Genomic DNA, 20,290 nt, shown 5'->3' with positions numbered 1-20,290 from the left:
GCTAATTTTTAAAAGCCTGACCTGGTGAAGCAGCACTAGGAAGAAATTCTAATCACAGGCTTACAGGCAGGAGGAAAAGGGTGCACGGGCTTAGTCCAACAGGCTGCAACACAGGCTGTAGCCTAGATCCTGAACAGGAACATCCAGGAGTTGAGGTTCGTCACACTGAGGGCAGCTGAGAACCTCCAAAACACAAAGGATTATACACACAGGTATTAATAATGATAAAAACCTGAGATGGGAATAATACAATCAGAATGCTTTTGTAATGACTTTTAAGATGAACTACAAAAACAAATTTAGAGTTGTGCTTGTTTACCCACAGGTCTTAGACTGAAATGTCGTACTGTAACAGTATGGTGACTGCCAAAGGGAGAGGGGTTAGGGGGACATCGAAGAGAGTGAAGGGGCAATAAACGGTGACAGCTCTGTGTGGTGAACACACAATATACAGATGAAGTATTACACAACTGTACAACTGAAATCTAGAATTTTATTAACCAGTGTCACCCAATAAATTTAACAAAAATTAAAATAAATAAGTAAATGTAATAGTGGTATACCAGCTTCACCTTAAATAATCTTATTTTAAAATTATCATGCTCTTAATAAGTTATAGAGATTGTTAAAAGAAGAATCAACCAAGCCCATCTGTTTTTCTCCTGCCAGCATGTATTTCCCCTTCTGTAACAGCAATTTGATGTTCTAAGGAGAATCTCCCCATCTGGGCAGGTGAAACAATCCCCAGCCTGACTAACCAATGTCACTGCCTTGCCATATCAGTGGTTTCAAAGACAGGACTGGACCAAAGACAGGCCAATGACACAGCTCGAGGACTTATGGTGGAACTGCAGAAGGGGAAAAAAAAAAGGCTCTCCACTGGACCTGAAGCTGGGAGGAGTTACACAGGAGCCTCAGTAAGATTTAAACTAAAAGAAGTGAAACCAAAGCCAAGAGATGGAGTTCTGAAGATACTGGCTGGTTGTGACACGGATCCAGCACTCTGAGGCCAGCTGTATTTCCAGACCAAGCCAATGAAATTTCTTTTTACTTAAATTTGACTTCTAAATGTTTCCCAATATGTAATAACTGAACAAAATTAGTAATACTCTCAGAAATGGCAGTAATATAATACAAACCACATAAACAATGGAACCAAGCAGTAATCTATCTAGTCAGTAATACAAATAACTACGTAACTAGTTACTCTTCTTTATCAATTTAGAGAGAGAAACATCGATTTGTTGTTCCACTTATTTATGCATTCATTGGTTGCTTCCTGTATGTGCCCTGACCAGAGATCAAACCTGCAACTTGACATATCAGGACAATGCCTAACCAACTGAAGCTACCCAACCAGGGCAATAACTAAGTTACTTTCTTTAAAGTATATTTTATTGATTATGCTATTACAGTTGTTCCTATTTTCACCCCTTTATCCCCCTTCTCCCTGTACCTTCTCTCCCTGTACCTCCAGCATTCCCACCCTACTAGTTCATGTCCATGAGTTGTACATGTAAGTTCTTTGGCTTCTGTTTCCTATACTATTCTTAACCTCCCCCTATTTTCTGCCTACCAATTATGTTTCTCATTCTCTGTACCTTTTCCCCCATTCTTCCCCTCCCCACTGATAACCCTCCACATGATCTCCATTTCTCTGATTCTGTTCCTCTTCTAGCTGTTTGCTTAGTTTTTGTTTTCATTTTTGTAGGTTCAGTTGTTGATAGCTGTGAGTTTGCTGTCATTTTATTATTCATAGTTTTTGATCTTCTTTTTCTTAGATAAGTCTCTTTAACATTTCACACAGTAAGTTCTTGGTAATGATGAACTCCTTTAACTTGACCTTATCTGGGAAGCACTTTATCTGCCCTTTCATTCTAAATGATAGCTTTGCTGGATGAAGTAATCTCGGCTGTAGGTCCTTGCCTTTCATGACTTCAAATACTTCTCTCTAGCCCCTTCTTGCCTGTAAGGTTTGAGAAATCAGCTGATAGTCTTATGGGAACTCCTTTGCAGGTAACTGTCTCCTTTTCTCTTGCTGCTTTTAAGATTCTCTCCCTATCTTTAATTTTAGGTAACTTAATGATAATGTGCCTTGGTGTATTCCTTTCTGGGCCAATTTCTTTGGGACTCTCTGGGATTCCTGGACTTCCTGGAAGTCTATTTCCTATGCCAAACTGGGGAAGTCTTCTTTCATTATGTTTTTAAGTAAGTTTTCAGCTTCTTGCTCTTCCTCTTCTCTATCTGGCACCCTTATGATTCAGATGTTGGAACATTTGAAGTTGTGCCAGGGATTTCTCAGCCTCTCCTCACTCTCTGAATACTTGTTTCTTCATTCCATTCTGGTTGGATGTTTATTTCTTCCTTCTGCTCCAAATGGTTGATTTGAGTCCCAGTTTCCTTCCCTTCACTGTTGATTCCCAATATATTTTCCTTTATTTCACTTTACATAGCCTTCATTTCTTCCTTCATTTTGCGACTAAACTCAATCAGTTCTGTAGGCATACTGATTACCAGTGGTTTTGAACTTTGCATCTGCTAGGTTGCCTATCTCATCACTTAGTTCTTTCCTGGAGTTCTGATGTGTTCTTTTATTTGGGCCGTATTTGTCTCAGTGTGCCTATTCCATTTTAAGGAGCCATAACTAGTTACTTTAAAATAGAAGTTGTCTAACTATCTAGTCTCAGGTTCCCTTATTTACATTCCTAACTATTGAGAATTCCAAACAGCCTTTGTTTATGTGAGTTACATCTACTGACACTTACCATATTACAAATTAAAACTAAAAAATGTTTACATATTAATTAAATCAATTTAAAATAACAATAATCCCATTGGGTATTAATATATGTCATAAAAAAACAACTATTTTCTAAAACACACAAAGAAGTTGGTATTCAGAGTGATTTTTGTCTCCCATTTTTGCAAATTTCTTTCATGTCTAGCTTAACAGAAGGTAGTTGGACTGCCATCTGCTTCTGCATTCAATCTGTTGTGATATGTTGTTTTGGTTAGAGTATATGAAGAAAGTATGGCCCTGGCCAGTGTGGCTCAGTTNTCAGATGTTGGAACATTTGAAGTTGTGCCAGGGATTTCTCAGCCTCTCCTCACTCTCTGAATACTTGTTTCTTCATTCCATTCTGGTTGGATGTTTATTTCTTCCTTCTGCTCCAAATGGTTGATTTGAGTCCCAGTTTCCTTCCCTTCACTGTTGATTCCCAATATATTTTCCTTTATTTCACTTTACATAGCCTTCATTTCTTCCTTCATTTTGCGACTAAACTCAATCAGTTCTGTAGGCATACTGATTACCAGTGGTTTTGAACTTTGCATCTGCTAGGTTGCCTATCTCATCACTTAGTTCTTTCCTGGAGTTCTGATGTGTTCTTTTATTTGGGCCGTATTTGTCTCAGTGTGCCTATTCCATTTTAAGGAGCCATAACTAGTTACTTTAAAATAGAAGTTGTCTAACTATCTAGTCTCAGGTTCCCTTATTTACATTCCTAACTATTGAGAATTCCAAACAGCCTTTGTTTATGTGAGTTACATCTACTGACACTTACCATATTACAAATTAAAACTAAAAAATGTTTACATATTAATTAAATCAATTTAAAATAACAATAATCCCATTGGGTATTAATATATGTCATAAAAAAACAACTATTTTCTAAAACACACAAAGAAGTTGGTATTCAGAGTGATTTTTGTCTCCCATTTTTGCAAATTTCTTTCATGTCTAGCTTAACAGAAGGTAGTTGGACTGCCATCTGCTTCTGCATTCAATCTGTTGTGATATGTTGTTTTGGTTAGAGTATATGAAGAAAGTATGGCCCTGGCCAGTGTGGCTCAGTTGTTTGGAGAGTCGTCCTGCAACCTGAAAGGTCACAGGTTCGATTCCCAGCAGGGCTCACGCCTGGGTTGTGGATTCAGTCCCTGCTTGGGGCACATGTGAGAGGCAGCTGAGCTGACTGAGGTGTGTGTGTGTGTGTGTCTCTCTCTCTCACATCGATGTTTTTCTCCCTCCCTTCCCTTCACTCTAAAATCAATAAGCATGTCCTCAGGTGAGGATTTTTTTTTAAAGCCTATTGCTAAATGAAGGGCTAAAAGTAAAAAATACATTAAAAAAGAAAGAAAATGTGCATTGGACAAATAAGTAATTGGAATATTTTAATGGCCTTTTAAGATAATAGGTATTCAACGTTTATTTAACATCAAATGCAACAAAGGGCAATTCTTAAAGGTTAGTTGCAATGTGAAATCTGAATCCCTATCAGTGAACTTTTTGGCTGTGTTTTTTAAAAATCCATTGGTCTATATTATATTTTGAAAGAATCTCCTACCTGTGTATGCTTTTATAACATCATGCATTGGTCATATGGAAAAACCTTAGTTTAATGAGTTATACAGATCTTCCAAATGTTGAAACATTTTCTTATTTTATATATATATTTTTAATCACATACCTTAATGTCACCACTAATCTCTTCACTCATTTTCAAGGACATACCTGCCAAATATCCACATCTGTGTAAGTATGGTTTATCAGTCATTCTTTCATGTAAAGATGAAAGTAGTGTCCCATTCAAAAAGCAGCTAGTTTAGCCTTGGCTGAGTGGCTCAGTCGGTTGGAATGTGGTTCTAGAAACCAAAACTGATCCCAGTCGGGGCACCTACAGGAGGCAACCAACTAAGGTTTCTCTCACATTGATGTATGTCTCTCTGTCTGTCTGTCTCTCTCTCTCCTGGTTTATCTTACTCCATTAAGTACTACTTCTAATCATCCTTCCTCTAGACGACTGAATTACAATGACTTGCCATCTATTGATATCAAATGCTCTAGAATTCACCAGTAGTATCCTTAAATACATATCCTTAATTCAGTTTTACATTTACAAACATATTAGACTTGAAAAAAATGAATTGCATATACATTCATCCGCATTAAGATACAGAAGACATACATACCTTCCTACGAGACAAATATTCAGTAGCAATCTTTTTATTCAAATCATAAATAAGATTTGCATTTTAAACATGCAAATTAAGGTTTGATGAATTTTAAGTAAATTACTCCAGTGCACCAATGATTGTAAAATAAAGCCCTATACTGTATTAAAACAAATGAAGAATAGGATAAGCATACTAAAATATCCAAAGTCTTTAAAATAAAGAGGTACTTTTTTTATATACAGATTTCCATGCCTCCTCTACTCTATTCCCAATTCTGAATCTGTGTGTGTTGGGATGGGGCATGAGAAGGAAAAAAAGAATATTTTGTTTTATTCTTTTTTAAATAACTCTTCCAGAGACAGAGATGTAACTGTTCTTAAACCGGCACTTCAGGAAATATAGATGGAGAACTGAAGCTATAAGCATAAGTGATCTCTAAAGGTCACCAACTAGTTGGGCTTGTTGGGCAACTTTCTCACAGTATTTAAGTTAAACCCTGACAGCAAAAGCTAAATCCATGTGACCCTGACTGGTGTGGCTCAGTGGGTTAGGTGTCGTCCAGCAAACCAAGTGTTCACCAGTTCGATTCCCAGTCAGAGCATATGCCTGAATTTCATGCCAGGTCCCCAGTTGGGGGCATGCGAGAGCCATCCAATGGATATTTCTCACATTAACGTTTCTCTCCCTCTCTTTCATTTCCCCCTCTCTAAAATGGAATGAATAAAACGTTTTTTCAAAAAAAGCTAAATCAATGCAACTTGCATCTCAGGAACCAATGAAGTGGCCAGTTAATTGGTACCTAGAATATTTTATATTTTCCAAACAGACTACCCCCTATGACAACCAAGTTCCTTTGGGAGTTTACGTGTTAATTTTGGCATCTAAATAAAGTGCCAAAGTAAGCTCCTCTAAAAGGAGCTCAAGTAAGCACTTTATTTTAGAGAGCACTTTAAGACATCAATGTTCTAGTTAGGATAGTGATACTAGTACACCAACAGCGCCCTAAAACTTGCCATCAGACAGTTCAAACGAATTGAAAATAAAAAGGAGAAAATAAAGGAGAGAAGGAACAGACTTGGAAGCAAAACATACATGGCAATATCTTTCAGGGACCCATTAAGTTAGATGTGAGATGATTATATTGTGCATACGTATATCACTGTATTAAAAACTGTAAAGTTAACACAAGTGAAAATTTTTAAAGAGTTAGAGGACCCTAATAGCTCAACCACTTCACAACTCTGATGTGGCTATACCCCAAGCCAAATGAATCACTATTTCTGGGGGTGGGACCCAAAAGCTCCCCAACAAATTTCAAAGTGCAGCCAAGGTTGAGAACCACTGCCCTAAACCTAGGGAATAAAAAAATAACTATTAAAAAGATGAACCCAACACAATTATAAATTCTCCAGATTGAAAACAATTTTCATTTAAAATGTAAACACTAAGCCCTGACTGGTGTGGCTTGGTGGATTGAACACCGGCCTTTGAACCAAAGGGTCACCAGTTCAATTCCCAGTCAGGGCACATGCCAGAGTTGTGGACCAGGTCCCCAGTGGAAGGTGCATGAGAGGCAGCCACACATTGATGCGTCTCTCCCTCTCTTTCCCTCCCTTCCCCTGTCTCTAAAAGTAAATAAACAAAATCTTCTTAAAAATAAAATAAAATGTAATCACTAAAGTATAGTTCTTGACTTCTAAGGCATTTACAATTATCACCAATTTGAAATTAAGGCCCTGGCCGGTAGTAGTTGGTTAGAGCATCATCCCAATATGCCAAGGATGCAAGTTCGATCTCTGGTCAGAGCATGTACACAATATGCTGCATAAATAATTGGAACAACAAACTGATGTCTGTCTATGTCTGTTTCTATCTTTCTCTCTCTCTCAAATCAATAAGTAAAAATTTTTTAGCCCTGGCTGGAGTAGCTCAGTGGATTGAGTGCGGGCCTGCAAACCAGAGAATCGCGGTTCAATTCCCAGTCAGGGCACATGCCTGGGTTGCACGCCAGTTCCCAGCAGGGGACACACGAGAGGCAACCATACATTGATATTTCTCTCCCTCTCTCCTTCCCTTCCCCTCTAATGATAAATAAAATCTTTAAAATAAATAAATAAATAAATAACTCTTATCTTCCTTTAAAAAAATTTTTAAGATGCAGTAAAAGAAACTAGCTGTAATCGGCCTCTCGTAGCTTTCTAGCTTACCTATGATATAATTTGCAATAGCAAATAATCAAGACTTAAATTGTAAGATCCTGATCGCCTATTATCCTAGTTTTACATAGGTAAGCACTGCCCTCATTTTTATCCACTCCCATGATTAAAATAAATTTTCCTGGATGCCAATCACACCGCGTAATAGTGTGAAAGTGACACAACCCAAAATACCTTGTTCCTGAGAAACAGAAATTCAGTCACATTTCCCATCACCAGAATTACACATTTTAGAATTTTAAAAATTCTAAAACTTCCAAATGTGACCCATTATCAAACATATGTTTTGGCATATTATGATGCAAACAGTATACACTGAAAGCCATTCAAATGACTATTTAGACATACTTGTTAACTGTTTGAATTTCTCTTTTTAAAATCGAATCTTCATTAACTGTTGAGCAAAAAGCTCAAAATTTGATAATTTAACAAAAATTATTTAAATTGTGTATGCTAACCTTTAACTTTCATTTAATGTAGAAAATAATGAAATCATTGAAACAGATCAATTTTATACATGATTAAACATAAACTGAGAGTCACCTTTAATCATCACTTAAGCAAAAAAAAAAAAAAAAAACACTCCCTCACTACACAATCTTTAGGGGGGGAAAGAAAAAGATATCCAAACACATACAATGAGCACTGAAACGATTAACATTTTTAAAAAATCACTCTAAAATCACCAAATGAAAATGAAAAAAGTAATGAGCTGAAGAGAATAAAATAAAAGGTTTCAACATAAGAAAAATAATATATGTTCTTACCAAGAGGCAAAATTTAGGCAAAACTAAATATACATTTTAAATATAATGAACAAAGCTGACCTGCAAGGTTAACCGCCCTAGTACAAGCCTCAACAACTCAGAGCTCAATTAGAACAGTGCCTAATGGTGCTACTATAACACCGACTCACTCAGGAGAAACAGCTTTCAAGCCGGAGAGCTGGAGTGTGACTGGGCAGCACAAATTAGTTTTATACTTGTTCTTTGAGGGGTTGGAATCTGAAGGGATATGCCAAAGAGAGAGAGAGAGAGAGAGAGAGAGAGAGAGAGAAGGCAAGCGCACGCGCAAGAGTATGAGAATTCACACACAAATGAAAAAATAGCTCAACTAAAAATGTACTTTAAGAAAGTGAAGCATAGGTTTTTACAAAAATTTGCTGCTTCCTAGTATAAGCAGAATTGCTTCAAGTTGCAAAGCTATCAAAAAAGGCCAATGATCCACATTAAACTTATCATGAAAAATTTCAGTTACTTTCTCAACACAAATTTTCATTAAACCTGAAACCGATTTGAAGGGGTTTTTTTCCCCAAGCTCAAGATTTAAAATGAAGGCACTTAGCTAAACAGAAGTTTCTACTTAGGCACTCCCACTTCAAAAATAAAACAAGATGCAATACCTCTTTTAAAGCAACCTTCCCAAAAACCTAGAAAGCAAAGGCCACTTCTATTAATACACTCACAAAATGGCGTATCAATTTTGTCTAGAAAGCTTAGTTTAACTCCAACTTAAACCTACATAATTCATCACCACTTTTAGACCTGAAGATACTCCAAATCTTAAAGGCTTGCCCTGACTGTATTATATTACATCTGTTCTGTAATAAGACCAAATAACGAAAATCAAAAACCATGACATTATCAAAGAGTCATTAATAAGAAACCATACCTTTAAATGTTAATTATAGTAATCATTTACAACTTGGTATATCACGTTCTAACTTTCCAAAAGAGTAAATCCTTGGCAAAAAAGAAAGGGTACATGCTAGAACTTTGTATGCTATGTTTCAACTGAAATATATTTAGTTTTTTGCAACATGGCAAAGGCAATTTATAAAATCCACAATAAAAATTGTTCAAATGCAACGTTCCAAATAATATTACTTTATGAAAGTATGTATTTTCTATTAAGAAAAGTACTCAACCTACTTTTTAAACACCTGGACAAACAGCTACTGAGACTAGAAGAATGCTAATTCTATCAAAAGACAAAGGTTGTTAAACAAAAATTGACCAAGACTACAACCCTTTTGAAAGTCAATTCGGAGTAATTAAGTTGATTCCATATTATCTCATATTTATTATTCCTAAGTATCACCAGCAGTTTCACCTTAAACTATGGTGCAAAAACTCAAGGAATTAAGAAACTAAATTCAAAATAAATAAATAACAAATTATTTGCTTAAAAAATTTACTGCGTTTTCAGGGGAAAAATAACTACCAACTTTCAACAGCATTTTTAAAACCCACAAAGAAACCTTCAATAGCATTTTTTAAAAACCACAAAGAAACCTTCATGTTAACTAAACACACCCATTTCTTTGAAAATCCAGCTTGGGGAAGGGGTGGAGCCACAGCCCTCCATTCTCCACCAATTTCACACCCAGTATTTGGAGTCCTGAGCAATAAGGTACACTATGTCTTTTATTTTTTATTAAGGACTGGGGGAGGTATGGTCAGGTGCTAAGATTGTTTCCTGCATGCCGCCATCATCCACAGTATTCGAAATGCAAGTAAACAAATCAAAGCCAGAACATAAACTAGAATGACACAACCAAGAAAAAAAATAAGGGACAAAGAGTAAACAAAAATTTGCTTGAGAAAAGAAATGAACACAAACCACTTACAACTTGCGTTTAGCCACCTAAGGCAACCTCTGCAGCAGACCCAGGGAGTTGGCCCCAGCGGACAGTGAAACTACTCAGGAACAACAAAGAGGAGCGGCGCCTCGGCGGGAGTCCCTCTTCGAGTTTAACTCCATTCTGCGACAAACTGTGACGGGAGCTAGGGATGGGAGGACCTACGCCGGAGCGCAGCAGCCCGGTAAGGGACCACTCTGGCTCTCCACGGGGACTGCTGGCCACCCGTGCACTCCCCACTGCTGCTGCTGCGGGGAGCCCGCCCCGGGCAGGGAAGCCGCGGGAGGGGTTCGAGGACCGGGCCAAGGGAAGGGGAGGGGAGATGGCTCGTTACCTGGGCGCGGGCGATGGCGAGGGGAGTTCGCTCTCCCGCCGGGGTTAGTCCGAGAGGGCACCGGGCCTGTCGCTCCCCCGGCTGCCCGGAGCGCTCCTCTGCCCCCGCCCCAAGGCGTCCGGGCCAGGCCGCCCTTCCTCGGCTCCGCGCCGCTGCCCGGGCGGGCCGGGCCGCCTCGAGCTCCCGGACCGCCCCACCGCGGGGGCACCTCTCTCTCGGGGGCGCCCGGTTCCCCTCACCCACTCCAGTCCTCTGGGAGGCCGCAGAGCGGAGGGGGAAGGTGGGAAGGGCCTCCAGAGAAGAGCGGGAGGGTGCGAATGCAGGCTCCGCCACCCAAGCCGCTCCGTTACCGCAGTAGCGACGACGATCAGGGCCGAGGTGTTGCTGCCAACTTGTCGGGAGGACACTGAGCATGCGCGCGCGCAGACCACATCCGGGTAATTTCAGGGTTTGGCCCTGTTTCCACCGCAGTTTTCCTTTCTCCCGGCTGCCCCCGCCTCCTGCCCCGGAGTGACAGGAGGGTCGCTCTGCGCAGGCGCCTGCGGAGAGCACCAGTGGGTGCGCCGCCCAGAGTCTCAGCTTGGGGTCCCGAAGGGCTCTACAAGGCCGCTTGGACGGTGTGGTCGCAAGAGAAATTGGCATCCCTTTCCAAAAAAGTGTACGCAAGCAGCGCTGGAGACTTCGGCGTAGAATGGACTGCCAGTAAGAGTTTATAAATAGCGATAAGCCGGGCCTTGTTTTTGAGGACCTCTGTAGGCACAAAAATTAAATTCTAACAGCTAGCGGTTTACTTTGAGAAGAAACTGCCAATGACTGCCCTTTCCTTCCCTTTGTACCAGCCCTAGATCACTAGATTCAACGGTTTTTAAATTCGCGAGACTCCCCCTTGAGTTAAAGAGATGCACAGGGTAGTGAAGGAATCACACATTTGAGAGACTGGCTAGGTGTTTATAAAAGTCAGTGGTTCTTGTTGGAAGAGATTTAGGCAGAATCTCAGAGTTGAAAGGGACATTTGAGGATCTACAACACAGCTGTTAACTAGGTACCTGTTGAGTAGGAAAAGGTGTAAACTCTGCTGTGGACTTTACACTTCTATTTGAAATTTTTACAGGAAGCATGTACTTCTTTTATATTTAAAAAGTTTCAGAAAATACATACTAAAGATATATAAATATAATTTCCACCAACCAGAAAATACGCTCTTCTAAAGTTATTTCTTTTCCATCTGGAGAATATAACTACTGTTACCAGGTTTCTGACCTTTCAGGGAGCCAAAGCAGCCCTGCCCAGGTTCTTTCCTGCTGCTCAGTTCCTTGGAGCCGAAACTTTTATTTCCTTTTCACTACTCATTAACAGTCTCTAAAGCTTTTAAGGAGAGTCTCAACAGGTCTTCTTGCTTGGCATTTAGAACCTTCCATCCCCTTTCTAGTCTTCTTAAAAGTTGTTGAAAGCAAATTAGGGAAATCTTACGCTTTCTGTACAGTAATTAGTAATTCAAATTATGTGCATAATCGTTTTGTGTTCAGTCTTCATGTGTGTGGTCTTTACTTGATATGTGTTTGTGTATTTTTCCTGCCTCCAGATGGCATAATTAGTGTGTAATATTTTATGGGCCTAAAGATATGAAGTACTTAAATAAATTAAGCAGAATCCTATGTTATAGACAAAATTTTTAATATTAAAACCAGTTTTAACTTTGAGTAATGTCTTTTAAGGTTATTACCAAAAAATGTATTATTTTAGAAAAATTTATATTATAATCTTTTGGTTAAGTATATTTGACAACCTTCCCAAAGTTTAAGTTTTAAAAACTGAAAAATGACTTTGGGTTATTCCAATGGGCCCCTGGAATATGTCGAGGATTTGTTCTCTCTCCTTAAGAAAGAGAAGTTTTCTAACTAATTAGGCCTATTTAATATGCTCAAAATTACATGGAAAACTTTTCTAAACAAAATAATAATAACTATTTTATTTATATACATATATTTTTATCAAAATAGTTTTTCTTGAAATTTCACTCTGCCCCAGGGAGGAACTTGCAAAGATTCAGAGTCAAGTTCAAACAGGCAGCTCTCAGGGGTAACAGGTGCCCTGTCAATGACACTGGAGAAGTCAAGATTGATAGATCCCTCCAAGGACATCAAGCAGTGGTACTCTGGGTATTTGTGACCCACACATTGGGAATTTATAAATTGTTTTCAGTGCTCAATGCACACTTCCAATAAGCCCTATACAGCATTTTAAAACCTTACATACTATTTGGTCTTTACATATATTAAGATTATGTGTTAAATCTAAAAATATGGGCTTTATATTTTTCTTTTATGTTATTTCATAGTAATTATCAAGATATTGTTATCTCGAGCCCTGGCTGGTGTAGCTCAGTGGATTGAGCGCGGGCCTGTGAACCAGAGGATTGCGGTTCGATTCCCAGTCAGGGCACATGCCTGGGTTGTAGTCCAGTTCCCTGCAGGCCAACTCCCAGCAGGGGACGCACAAAAGGCAACCATACATTGATGTTTCTCTCCCTCTCTCCTTCCCCTCTAAAGATAAATAAATAAAATCTTTAAAAAAAAAGATATTGTTATCTCGAAATATTATATCTTACAAAAAACTTCTTTGTCAATTGCATTTTAGTCAAATCTACAACCACATTATTTTAAATTTGGTCATTTATAAACAGTCGTTTAATGCATTTGGAAGTATATCTTTGATAGGTTTATGAAAAGGACTCTGACTTACTCTAAATTACAGGTATCTAAGCAGGTCATATCTTTAAAGTAAAGATTTATAAAATCCTAAGAAATAACTGGATTCATGAAAATACTGGCAAATAATCAAGAAAAACAAAATTGGTTGGCAAATAATCAAGAAAAACAAAATTGGTTGAACTAAATGAACTAAAGATAATTGTTATTTTTATGACTTTGTTCAAAACACACTAATTTTAAATCTTTTTGTTTTCCAGATATAATGAAACTTGCTTTTTTCCCCTAGTACCATTTGCAAATTTTACACTCATAAGCAATATTGAAACATTTACTTTTTTCTTCCTACCTAACTCCTTCAGAATTTGGCAACTTTTAATGAGTGAGTATTATTTTCATGGCAATATCTTTATTTGTGCAAACCCAATATGAATCTGTACTCTTTATAGTAGCACCAGTTTCCAAATGTGGTTTTATTAACCAAGTCTTTATCTGGATGTCATGATCAAAAGGGTCATGTCTGGACTCTGGATGTCACCAGAAAGCTTTAAGGAATTAAGATTGAATTTTGAAGCCAATAAGACCCCTTGGAGAAATGGCCTTATACTTTGCTTTGTCACGTGGTTCATGGCAGTCGTTGCATGTAAGGAACAAAGGCTGCGTTCCTGAAAGATGGCAAGAAAAGAATGTAAAGATATTTTGGAGACCTCAAGAACTTGAGGAATCCACCCAAACCTATAGGTATGGCAGGCAAAGACATATGGCAATTGTGTGGCTTGGCTTATGTGTCCTGAAGGGCTGACTAAAGCTCAGTCTGAAGGTTCTTTGTGAAAATTCCAGCAAAGCAGATTTGAAAGAGGCTATATGATCAATTCATATTCTTGTTGTGTTCATGCAAATAATCTGGCCAAATTGAAACTGGACTTATTGTAGTCTCTTTGATAAAATGAGGGTGATTTTAGGGAAATTGTGTTCCAATGGAAATCACAATGTTCAGTTGTCACTTACAAACTGAATCCTAATTTTTCTAGTTTTCTTCCAAGCTAATGTTTCATTTTTTTCTTTCATTCTTTGACTTGGAATTATTGAGAACTACTCGTGCAGTGTCAGCCATACAGAATTTACCTACTACAATGCCTCTCCCTTTTTGGGATTTTAAGGCCAATATCTGGTCCTGGTGTTCCTGGCTAACTCCCTTACTAGGACAATCTATAGCAGCCTTTTTCTTTATTTTTATTTTTAGGCCACGTCTCCTCAAATATCTCATATTCTTCATTCAGTGGCCCATCCAGGCTCTGGAAGATTCCCTCCACAAACTGTATTCAGCTACAGCTCTTGCTTTCCGATTCCACCCTCTTCCCCTTACTGACCCATATTCAGACCCACAGGCAGGAGCAGTTCTACATCCCTAGCCTGCCTGAAGTAGTTACAGAAGAAGAGACCTTCATCCCTACTCCCCAAAACCAAAACTGGCCCAGGTTATTAAGAATAAATTCATTTTGAAACAAGAGGGGTGAATGAAAGGTTAAAGCCAGCCCTGTTTGCTATTGTGGCACCATTTACAGAACAGGCCTATGACCTTGTTAAATGTGACTTCCATTTTACTCTTCTGAGTGTATGTCCCCAGGACTGGAAATTACTGGAAAGCAAGAACAGAACGTGCCTAACTGTCCCACCACAGGCACAGGCAAGAGAGAACATTGGAGCAAACTGCAGCCTATACAAAACCACCCAAAACCTCCTGTGTTGCAACACCCCGAATAGCCCACAGGCCACACATCAGCAACCCCTCCCCACTCTTCTGTAATCCAGTTATAATCCAATAAAAGCTCAAAGCCCCCATCCCCTCAGTGCTGGTGTATCTCTCCACACTGTACCCCTCTCCTCTCTTAGAGAGTGAATGAAAACTTTACTATCTAAAGAAGAAAAAAGAGCAATTTTTAAATTATATTTCATTGTCTATGCTATTACAGTTGGCCCAGTTTTTCTCCCTTTGTCCCCCTCCACTCAGCACTGCCCCACTCCCTCAGGCTACTCTGTTCCCTATTCTGTATTATATTCTCATGACTATTCTGTCACTACCAATTTCTACATCTTAATCCCTTCACCTTTTTGGCCCATCCTATCTATGCCCCCCATCTAACAACCATCAAAATGTTTTCTGTATCTATGATTTTGCTTTTGTTCTGCTTGAATGTTTATTTTGTTTTTTAGATTCAATTGTTAATAGCTTGGTTAAAGTTACTTCTTACACTTTTTGGCCCAGAAACTCTTGAGTTCCCCCTTTCACACAGTGCCCCACCCCTCGCCTCATGCTGTCCTTGCCATCACAGCCTGCGCGCACCCCTCTTCTGCCAGGAATCCTCTAAAACTTTCATCTTCACTGGTGTTTTCTTACCCCTGGGGTTCAGGAAGGCTTTCCAAGTCTAGTTTTAAGGGGATCCATTTCTAGATCTTCCACTGCTATCTGTGCTATTTTCTAAAATTTCTCAGATTCAGAAAGCACCTGAAGACACAGCATCCCCTTTCAATTCTGACCTTCTCCCATCTTAGAAAAAAGTCAAAATTCTCACCCATTATTAAAGTGCATGGACCCAACATGTAAAGACCTCCAGGGAAATTCAAAGGGACAGTTCAGAAGTTGTTGTTTGTGCCAAGAAAGTTAACTACCTGAATTAAATGGTTATAAATTCTTTTGCAAGTCAGGTGGTTTCTGGTTCTATGCCGAGAACAAATTTGAAGGCAGATCTAAGTAGGTGATTTGATGATAGAACAATGTGATTCTTATAAACCTCAGTTGTGGTTAAAAATATTGAATAACATTGCTACAACTAAATTTCTTCATTTCCCTCTGTATTAGTTAATCTATTACCATGAGGCAATATCACCGCAGTAACCTAAAACAGCATGGATTTATTGGCTCACAGTTTCTATGGGTCAGGAGTCCACCCATGGCTTAGCTGGGTCCCCTGCAAGATCTCAGAGTGACGCTTGACTGGGGAAGGATCTGCTTCCAAGCTCATGTGGTTGTTGGTGGCATCCAGGTCCCTGCAGGACCCAAGGGCCTTAGCCTCTAGCTGACTGTTGGCTCCTTCAGTTCTGTGATATGTGACCCTCTCCATAGTGAAGCTCACAGTATAGCAGCTGGGTTCTTCAAAGCCGGAGATGGGGAGAGTCTCAATATAAGACATTGTTTACAGCCTTGTATGACATGAGCACCTACATGTAACCACATGCATCCTGTCACCTTTGTGTCATGTGTTGGCCAGAAGCAAATCACAAGTCCTACCCTTACTCAAGGGAAAGTACACGAGAGCATGAACAGCAGGTGGGGATCAGAGAGGCCACATTAGAGTCTATCCACCACAGCTATTTATGCAAATGACAGTACCAATGAGCTTCCCCTCAGAATTTTGCTTCAGGTTCCCTTCACCTTCTTGCTAAAGGAAACTGGACTTACACCAGGGACTCTGCTTCCCCTTCTTCCTCTCAACTAGTGGCAACTTGTATTTTTAATCGTAAGCCCCTCAGACTGTGCCTAGGTGTGTAGGCATCCTCCTTGCTCCTCAACATTGCTTCCCGATCATCTTCCTCTCTCCTCCCTATTAACCCGAAGCTTTAAATCTCGTTACCCCGTGTTCCTCATCTTACTCTCATTCCCCTTCATTTTTTCACCATTGGCTCCTATCAGTCACTCCAGTACTGCTTCTGTCCCAATCCTAGGTGGTTATAGTATGTACTTAGATGATTTTCTCATTACCCTGACCTCTCAGTTCCTTGACTTCTCCTCCAAGGATCTTGTCCTCCCCTAACTCAGCCACTTCTTCATATTCACAGTTGCAAACATGCCATACTCTGAACACCACTTCATATTTCCATATTCCCCTGTAGCCCTCTAATTCCAACAGTTCAACTCCCATACCCACTTCTTCCCATTCTTACAATAGCCAGTCATTACACTCACTCCCTTACACACACTCTCAAACCCCTTACTCTCCCTCCCCTTTGTCATGCTTCCTGAGCAAAACCACAGTCCTGATTCAAGCCAGCTCTCTACCCACTCCACACCAGCACCCATGCACCTGAACGTGGCTAGAGAAAACCACATCACACTGACTATTTTCACTTTTATTTCATCACTGGAAACCTCCAGTGGGCCCTTAGTGCTGCCCAGGAATCCTGCTCCTCTCCTCCATTCTGAATTTCATACCTTTTCTGTCCTCCAACCTACACCTCTTTCCCTCTTCATTCTCAGTTAATAACCTTGCTTCCTATCTCATGGAAAAAAATCGAAGCAATGAAATGAAAACTGTCACAGAATCCTGCTACATCATCTACCCATAGCCACAGACCAGCATGTATAACCTCTTCTTCACCTTTCCCTCCAGTACAGCGTAAATTTTCCGTGCTCCTAGAGCCAGTCCCTCTGCTAAGGCAATAGATCCCAAACTTACCTTGCTTAAGAGATCACCACCCTCACTCCAGCAATTATACCCCCTTTTCTGTATTATCAGTGTTTTGCTCTCTACTGGGTCACTCCCATGAGCTGTTATTTCTCCAATCTTAAAAAATCTTCTCTTTGATCCACTTCCACTGTCAGCTACTACCCCATTTCTCTGCTTCCTTTGCTACAAACTTCTCAAAGTTTTCTATACTTCTCCCGTTCTGTGGCAGCAGAATACCTGCCACATGACGCATTTATGTAAAGCTTAAGAACATGCCAAATAAGATACAGTAAGACTGCATACACACATAATCAAATCATAACAACACAGTTGGCTACGAGGGGCATATTTTAGGTTTTCAGCTGAGACGCTCTCCCCCCCTAGGTTAAACCCATTCCATTTATGCTTTCACCCTTAGCGCTCCATGGAAACCACTCTCATCGAGGTCGGCAGTGAACTTCACATTGCCTAAATTCAACGATTTAGTCTCAGTTCTCTTAATTGACCCGTCTGTAAGAGCTGACACAACTAATCCTTTGATTCGCCTTTTTTTATTTTAACCAGACTCTTGGTTTTTCTCCTTCATCACTGGTCCCTCCCTTCCTGTCTCATTTCTTCCTTGTTGATTCTATCTCTTCGTCCATTTTTTAACCTTGTAATGGCCCAAGGCTCATTTCTTGGATTCCTTCTCTTTTCTATCTATGCTGATTTACTTGTGATCTCATCAAGTCTCCTGATTTTTCAGCAACATCTAAGATATGTGATATCATGATATATGACGACAACTCCTAATTTATATCTTCAGCTCACACCTCTCATCCACACTCCAGATTCTGACACCCAGCAAGTCTACTGCACACCTCAAACTTAACATGCCACAAACTGAACAGTATCCCTCCTCAAACATGTTCAGTCCACCGACTCTCCTACCTCGGTTGATGACAAGTCCATTCCTCAAGTTGCTCAGACCCGAACCCCTGGGGTCATGCTGGACCTCCCTCTTCCTTTCTCATCTCACACCCAGGCCAGAGTTAGACTATCCCTCACCTGCTGATACCCCTGGCCTGAGCCACCATCATCTTATGCTGGGATGAGTCTTCTAGAAGCTCTTCTGGCTCTCAAACTTATGTCCTGCCAGTCAGCCAGAGTGACCCTCCTAAAAGATGTCAGATTGAGACAGGTTAGTCATCTAGGACAAATGGAACAGGGAAACTGAGACCGGTTAAATGGCTGAGCAGTTTACAGCCATCTAGTAAATCACAAAATCCTACCTTCCCTAACCAGGACAGGTAAGAGTAAATGGCTCACACTTATCCTTCCCACCAGAGGATACATAGCTTAAATCACCCTACTGAGGGGCTGACAAATCCAATGCAGTGTCATTCGTGCCAGCCACACCCAAGGATGGATGAAGTCAGGGGAATAAACCTCATTTGGTACATCAACATAAAGCTGATGACGACTGTACTGAGAGCGTCCCCTGAAACCTCCCCTAAAATTCCTTTCGTTAGCAAACAGATGAGAGCCCCCCAGCTGATGTGGCTTAGTGGATTGAGTGCAGGCCCGTGTGAACCAAAGGGTCACCAGTTCGATTCCCATTCAGGGCACATGCTTGGGTTGTGAGCCAGGTCCCCAGTGGGGGGAATTCGAAAGACAACCACATATTGATGTTCCTCTCTCTTTCTCCCTCCCTCCCCTGCTCTCTAAAAATAAATAAATAAAATCTTTAAGAAAAAGAAAACAGATAAGAACCCATCAGACAAAGACCCAGCAAGGGCTCTCCCTGGAGTACATCCACACCTTTCTCTCTTTTTTTCTCCTAAATTCTAGGAGCCTGCACAAGACTTGCAACCAGGGAGCAGTGGGCAGCGAGCGACAGCCCTTCCGAGCCTGACTCCCTGAACCTGTGTCCAAGGCCTCCTCTTCTCTGACTTCTCAGTGAGCTAACAGCCATCCACCCTGGCTCACTCCCGTCACTGTGACTTGAACTTCTCTGGGAGCTCTCCCAGCCCAGAGCGGCTCCCTTCTTTCCTGTAACACTTGTAGATGCCAAAGCAGAGCCCCGCCTGGGCGCTCTCCTGCTGCTGCTTCTACCTTAGGCCCTCCCCTGTTTCACTGTCCCCAGCTTTAAAAATCATGTGGACTCGTGTTGTGAACTCTTCCTACATGAAGTCGGGATCCCACACATTACCTGCCAGCCCTAGGCAGACCCGCTTGGGGCCTGTTCCCTTTCCAGTGACAAGATCATGTCCCTCCGCTGCTCAAATCCCCCCATAGCTGCTCATTTCACTCAGAGTCAAAGCCTACGCCCTTAGCGACAGTCTATAGGGTTCTACAAATCTGCACCACCACCCTGCCCCGATCGTTCATGTGTTCCTGGGTCACTCTCTGCAGCCCTGCTGACCTCTGTTGTCAGTCCTGGAAGATACTGGCCACGTTCCCAAGTTAGGGTCTTTGTGTTTCCCCCAGACATCTGCATTACTAACTCCCTCACCTCATGTCTATCAAATGTCACCTTCTCAGTGAGGCCCACCCAGACCTTGTTAAAACCACAGCCCATTCTAAACCCTCTTTATGCCCCAGATCCCCCTTACCCTGCCCTGCCGTTTCCCATAGCTCTTCTCATATGCCCTATAATTTACTTAACGTGTTATGTTTATAGCTTATTGTCTACAACCCTCTCTAGAATGTGACCTCCATGAGTGCAAGGGTTTATCTGTAGTGTTTACTGATGCATCCCGAGTGCCTGGAGTAGCTAGTGGCACAAATATTTGTTGAATGGATGAAAGTGTTTCATGCTTCTATCCATAAAAACGAAAACCAGGAATAGAATTGACTCTGAGTCCTAATTCCAATTAAAAATATTCTAGGCTTTAATTTTAATAGTTCATCAAAATTTGTAATATTTTATGTTGTTTAAATCAATGACATATCCAAAAATGTATCAATAATAAAGTCAGGATGAGCTTTTTTTAATTTAAAAAAATTGTAGG

At 40.5% G+C, this 20,290-nt stretch overlaps 1 protein-coding gene across 3 annotated transcripts in view; it reads right to left on the bottom strand.

The window, feature by feature from the left end:
• Nucleotides 1-10,521, bottom strand: part of SMAD4 (SMAD family member 4) — a 65,441-nt gene extending 54,920 nt beyond the window's left edge. The window contains exon 1 of one of the 3 annotated variants that reach the window (XR_005064792.1): nucleotides 10,145-10,521. The gene's annotated coding sequence lies outside the window, so the exon portion shown is untranslated. Of the gene's footprint in view, nucleotides 1-9,798; nucleotides 9,942-10,144 lie in introns of those variants that run through there. The other 2 variants (XM_037034373.1, XM_037034383.1) reach the window with 2 other exon arrangements.
• Between the last annotated feature and the right edge of the window lie 9,769 nt (nucleotides 10,522-20,290).

Source organism: Sturnira hondurensis, unplaced genomic scaffold (assembly GCF_014824575.4).
Source record: "Sturnira hondurensis isolate 20B ecotype Veracruz unplaced genomic scaffold, ASM1482457v3 Scaffold0001872, whole genome shotgun sequence".
NCBI classification, from domain to species: Eukaryota; Metazoa; Chordata; class Mammalia; order Chiroptera; family Phyllostomidae; genus Sturnira; species Sturnira hondurensis.
Note: the sequence above shows the minus strand (reverse complement) of the source record. Positions and strands in the feature narration are given on the sequence as shown.